At 39.1% G+C, this 6,537-nt stretch overlaps 1 long non-coding RNA gene across 1 annotated transcript; it reads left to right on the top strand.

Annotated features, from left to right (window-relative positions):
- Window positions 1–6: 6 nt before the first annotated feature.
- On the top strand, window positions 7–5,204 carry LOC113945374. The gene is made up of 2 exons (XR_003527064.1): window positions 7–4,382; window positions 4,903–5,204. It is a non-coding gene; the product is annotated as an uncharacterized LOC113945374 (long non-coding RNA).
- Window positions 5,205–6,537: the final 1,333 nt, after the last annotated feature.

Here is a 6,537-nt window from a genome sequence, read left to right as displayed (position 1 = left end):
TAGGGGGACAGAATACTGAAGTCGCTTGCAGTGGATTGGGTGTGATGGCAGATGGCAAACCTGAGTCCAGCTGTGGTGGAAATGAAGAGTTCATTTTGCTTTCTCTTTAAAATGTTACAGCTGGAACTGATACTCTGCCTGCTTTAGTTTCCTGGTAATCAGGCTGACCAGTTGTAAAGGCAAGGTGAGTGAATATTGCTTGGCCTCTTGGTAGCCCTCACTTGTGCTTGCCACACGTCTGCAGCATGTTGTACCTCCTGTCCTACAAGTAATACTTGAATAGTGACCTTTTGGTGACACTTCTGCTTTGATACAGGAAATCATGTGGCCTTCAGATAAGAGTAAAAAAGATCTTAACACTTCCAATTTTGTGCTTTATTCTTACACTGAAGTGTGTGGGATCTGATAGTACCCTGGCATTTGAACTTTCTCATTTCTTTGCAGTGTAAGACTCACGAAGCAAGCTTGAGGTATGTGGCAGTGCTTGGGGCCTTGAATGGGAGATAAAGTTTTGGCTAACCTATTAACAGTAGTTTTTGATTAAGATGATGCAGGAATTGGAAACAGAGAAAGAACTGGAGATGCTATTTAATATAAAGTCTGAATGCCAAACTATAAATGCATTTATACACGTTATTTTCCAATGACTCATTGGCATTGTCTGCTTCCCTTCCAGTGCATCACTGGAGACGTACTCTAAACTGCTGCTTTATTTTTTAGTGCTTTTTGACACTTCAGAGTGTCTATTCCAATTACAGTCCTTTCCTCATTGGAAGAGTGGCAAATGAGCATGCTGAGTAAATTACAAGAACTTCCAAAATAGTACAAGTCTGTTATTTGAAGGGGCAGAGGCAGAGGAAATTATACCAACCTATTTATTGTTCTGCAAACTGGAGAAGAATAAAGGAGTTTGCTGTAAAGTACTCTGAAGGTTGAAACTGAAGGGATCTGAGCATGGCCCAGACTCCCTTGTATTGATTTAGCTGTATGTAGGTGCTTGAAATCTGGATAGAGGTGCTGAAGTTCGAATTCAGAATTTTAAAAGAGACGTTTTAGAATTTTAAAATATAAAAGGTATTATCCCATGCCTTTTTGTTTCTGCCAGGTTGGGCTCTCCTTAATTGCCAACATTTAGGTATGTCTTGCACTACCGGATGATGGGTGAGTGTGCAAGTTGAAGTGTTGATGCTTTTTGTTGTTTTTTTTTTAATTTGTGGTGGGAGGATAACTAGGAGCTCAGGGAATACAGACTGTAGGCAAGTTACACAGCCTTTAACTGGTTAGTCTCAGAATGGCACTGGACCTGATAGAGCTGAGGAATGTGCTCTCTTTATCTTCCAGAGATTGGATTTTGAGCTGAAGTTTTAAGCAAAAATCTAGCTCTTTTACAAAAAAATGGTGTTAAAAGAGTTGAAAAGGACAAGCCTTTCACATCTATTGTCGTGGAACTGACTTGTTCTGTTTTACTAGAAACAGAGGTAGACTTACTGACTTCTAGCAGCTGTGTGATAAACAACTTGTAAATAGACCACAGAGTTTCAGGAAATACAAATAAAATATTGGAAGTCACGAACTGACTACCAAAAGCCCTGGAATATTTATATTTATCTGCTGCCTGGGCCGTTATATTCAGGAAACTTCTCTGGAACCACGTAAAGTGAAGTGCCCCAAAAGCCCACCCAGAGCAGCAACTTCTGGAGTCTTGTTTGTTTTGTTTCTGGTGGTAGCGATGGTCTTTTCCCAAAATCTTTGGGCAGCAGGATAGAAATGTTTTATGGGATACCCAAGTTACCAACACACAAGGGGTAGAAGTAGAGTTGCAGTATTTGAGGTGCGTTAATGACACCATGCCAGTGTACTTGGAGACAGAGGAGGCAAACCTGGTCCTGGTACAAACAGAACATTGTGCCATTAAGTAAGTGGATTTGTAGGACAGGAAGTGAACTGCTAAGCAATCCCAAATTTATTTTTTATTTTATTTTGGGAGGGAAGTAAAAATTACAAAAACTTGACAAATGCCATTCAAATAAGGTTATTTTCTTGCATTGTGTAGCAGACAAGGTAGGAACTCAGCCAGGTGCCCATTGTGCTTACTGTGCTCTGCAAATAATCTCTGCTGTAACCAGGATTTATTTTTTGGAATACTAATGCTAATACTATTGAAGATAGGTCAGAGCAGTTGAGTCTATATTTAAGATATTAGAGGTGGTGTGCTGAAAACTCATCCTAATTAGCTGCAGAATGAGGGAGCTGAAACTTGGCTTCATATAGCCAACATAAAAGTAATTACTTGCTGAATTATATATACGTATATATTAACTTTCTGAAATGAGCATACAAAATCCCGAGCCTTATGAAAAAACAGCATTAGACTATTGGTGAATGATTGCCACTTTATTTTGAGTTCAGTTGCACTGCCTTTTTGTGCAATGACAGTTTTTACCCTGTCTGATGGCTCTTACCTTTCAAGTTTTGTAAACCACATTCTTGCACCAACACTTTGTCTCTTGCAGAGTTCCTATGAATGTTCTTCAGCTGTAGTAAAAGGATGAATTTCTCTTCTTTTTAAAAGTAAGTCTTGATGCTGAATATTGACCCACTTGCACAGTAAAATATTAAATGTGTTTTGTAGTAACTTGCAGTAGCACTAGTTGTGAAAATATCATTGACAGTATGGGAGACTCAAACTAATGGCAGTAGCGTATTTAACTGGTGTGAGTAGTCCTGTTGAGGCAAGCAGAAACTATTTAATACTCTGCATTTTGGCAGCTGGGTGACTTGAATGTGTCTAAATTTATATATATAGTCAAGTAAGTTCAGTTGCAGTGAGTGCTATCATTTTTGCTATAGTGACTCCCAGCTCCCATTAGCACATCCCCAAATTGTGGCTGACTGTAACAGTTTCTTCAGGTGCTGCTTCCTTGCAAGAGGCAGAGAAAGGATGGTCTTTGTTTGTGGAAATGTATATAGATACAGCAATCAACTGTCATCCTTTAGTGTCTTTTTTCACAAACTGAAACACAGGAGGCTCTGTCTGAACATCAGGGAGCACTTCTTCACTGTGATGGTGACCGAGCACTTACACAGGTTGCCCAGGAAGGTTATAAAGTCTCCATACTTGAAGATATCTAAAAGCTGTCTGGGTAGAATCATGGGCAGCATGCTCTAGGTGGCCCTTCTTGAGCATGGGGTTGGACCAGATGACCTCTAGAGTTCCCTTCCAACCTCAACCATTCTGTGATTCTGTAATTCTTTTCCTCACTTTATACACAGTAAGCTATTTTACTTTTGCTTCTTTTTCCTATTTCACAGTTTCTTCCATTGCTGCTTATTGTCACATGAGTAATCCTTTCATAAAAAAAGGGGGGGGGGGGAGAAGGGTTACAGAAGGTCAATATTCATCTGAATAAATGTAATGTAAAGCATGTAGCGATCACCTTTGACTTGTGTGTTATTTAGATTGAGTTGAGGCTTAAGTGTTTAAAAAAAAATTGAATCCCATCAGAAGTATGTTCATGATTTAACCTTCATAACTAATAAAGTACAGGATTAAATATGTGTTTAATGCAGAGGAATTATCACTTTCCTGATGACTCTTAATTGCTTACAAGTAGTGGATTTTGCTATTCAGTTATGGCTGGGCCTGAGGAAGCAACTGAAGCTCAGAGATTTCTTTTGCATAAGGCTTTCCCAGTGCAGTGATGTCAATAGGCCGATGAGATATTCCTAGTGTGATGGCAGCTCTTAACCAAGTGCCAGTGAGACTTGCTCCTTTCCCCTTCACCAGGGAAAAGGAGCTGTTCTGAGGGGGAGGAAATCATGGAAGGGCATGACAAACCACACTTTTGTACAGAGGAAAGGACCTTGCCAGGGCAGAAATGTGGATGAGGTGAGGATTTGCTACAGTTGAAGATGAAAGGAGCTGCCAAGTAGTGTCAGATAGGTATGGAGGCTTCAAATAATAAGGAATATCTGCTTGGCTGCACTGACTCCTTTTCAAGGTCACCTGTGTTTAGTCTTCAGGGAGTTGCATCACTGTATCCCCCACACAGCCATTAAGGCAAGAAGCTGATAGTGTAGAGCAAGCCTTGGAGAAAAGGTGCACTTCACACTAGCTGTTAAACTCTTTTAGTCCTTGCCTTGAAGAGCAAATATGCTAGAGAGTGTTTGCTTTGCTGCTGCTTTGTGACATACTGCACTCTCCTGCAGGTATGGCTTGAGGGACCAGGAGGAAGAAGGAAATGTAGATATATCTGGGAAGAGAAGCAAAAAGTGGGAGAGGACAAGGCAGAGGGTGGAGGGTGGAAGAGGCTGTAGAAGTTGCCAAAGGAGCAAGATTTAGATTCTGCTGTGAAGTTTGATGTCCATGTGACCATGACTTGGTAAGGACTTTTCAAGATGTTAAACTGCTGGACTGTACATTGACCAAGCTAATTTGGGAGCTTTATGTATAATTATACTGTATGAGAGGAACTTTTGCCTCTTGAGATACTTTAATAAGTACCTGAAACATGATGTTAATAAAATACTATAATTGCATAACATGGGGCTAAAATTTATGTTGTGCATTAATTTGAAAATAAAAGTAGATTTCAAATTCTGCATTCTTATGGCTTATATCATATAAATCCATTAGTTCAAATATGTTAGCTAAAAGAATGAGGACTTGCAGTACTCAAACAATTGTTGGCAAAGAAACTATAATTAACTCTCTCTTTAGAGAGAAACAGGAGACACTATAGAACACTGCCATGAAAGTGGAGCTGTGTTAAACCCTTACACAGTAAACGATCAGTAGAGTCCTAAAGAAGGACTCCAAGGTGAAAGTTTCAGAAGCAGCATCATAAGGAAATAAATGGATGACAGCAACTTTGATTTCCAACCTGATGTGTTCTCTGCCAGTCAAATCCAAAATGGAACTGAAAGGTATGGAATAGTGCACGGAGGCAAAGCTCAGTGGTCAAGAAGAGCTGCTCTCTGGATCACTCCTGGAAGAGAAAACAGGCTCAAGCCTGCGGGAGGGTGCTTCTTTCATCCAAGGCTTTTTCAGAAATATTTTAAAATAACCTCTTCAATTTATGCTCGGTTGTGGGTTTATGTACTGGCTGGTTTGTTGAAATATTAATCTTGTATTTTCATTAAGCACAATGCATACCATGTGGGTTTGATTAAGAAGCAAGAATAAAAATACAATGAAAATTGAATTCTATCTTTAAAATATTTCATTACTCAAATTGTATGTTCTTGGCTTAATGGTGAGCATTCAGTTCTGGATTGGTTCACATATTGTTTAAATTTTGGTGTTAAATATAATTGGGATCAAGGAAACAAAATGGGAAGATGTAAAAGCAACTTTTAGCAGTTGGATGTAAATGAAGGAAGGGCATGTGGGCAGTGTAGCTTAGAGCTTAGGTTCACAGCATTTAGTGCTGAAACACTTCCTTCAGCATTATATGGACCTCTTGCTATGTACAGTAAGCAGCATGAAGGCTAGTGAAAGCATGGAAAGCTTGTTTTGCAGGCCCATGTTGATTTTGGTCTCGGTATTTTGAAGTCTTTGTGTTCAAATCATGTTAAATTGGGATCTTATTTATAGGGTAATGTTAAAATGATGAGTTTTATATAACCACATTTGCTCTCTGCCTGAAAGGAGGCTGTAGTGAGGTGGGGTCAGTCTCTTCTCCCAAGTAACAAGTGATAGGACAAGAGGAAATGGCCTCAAGTTGTGCTAAGGGAGATTTAGATTGGATATGAGGAAAAAATTCTTCACTTGAAAGGTTGTCAGGCATTGGAACAAGCTGTCCAGGGAAGTGGTTGAGTTGCCAAGACATGTAAATGTGGTGCTTAGGGACATGGTTGTGATGGACTTGGCGGTGCTGAGTTAACAGTTGGACATGGTGATCTTAAAGGTCTTTTTTAACATAAACGATTCTATGATTCTATTAAGCTCACTAAGACAGATATACTGGTGACAGTCACTGTTTCAGTGTAGAAGACAATAAGTGGAAGTATTGCTAGCTATGTAAAACTTCCAATGAAATGTTGTCAGTTGCATTCAAAGTTATTGAATGTGAAAAGAAACCTAATAAAACACTTTGAACTACAAATGGATTTTATAGTTTCCAGACTGAAATTATTTCCCTGTACTAAGAATAAAAAACATCCAACTTGCCATTGGATCATGTTTTGCCAAATTGATGCTATTTATTCTGCTACATAAACTGTTATTTTGGGGTGGAAAAAAGTTGAATGATATATGATTATCTAAATATATACGTATAAACACACATATATGGATGTAAAAACTATAGCTTTATATTTTGACGTTTATGAATTTTTTTCAAGTGCATGGTATACAGAAGGGATTTTTTTGAACATAGATTTTGTATAGCCAAAAAGTAATTCACTGCAGATGCTAATATGTCTGCTTTTTTTTGAGGTAAGATTTAATTACACCACAGAGTGGTTGCATGCGGGGGGGGAGGAATACCTGTGTGCAGCTTTGGGCAAAGAATGTCAGCCCTGCCAGCTTGGGGA

This window comes from Corapipo altera, unplaced genomic scaffold (assembly GCF_003945725.1).
Source record: "Corapipo altera isolate COAL_440 unplaced genomic scaffold, ASM394572v1 44, whole genome shotgun sequence".
Taxonomy (NCBI): domain Eukaryota; kingdom Metazoa; phylum Chordata; class Aves; order Passeriformes; family Pipridae; genus Corapipo; species Corapipo altera.
Note: the sequence above shows the minus strand (reverse complement) of the source record. Positions and strands in the feature narration are given on the sequence as shown.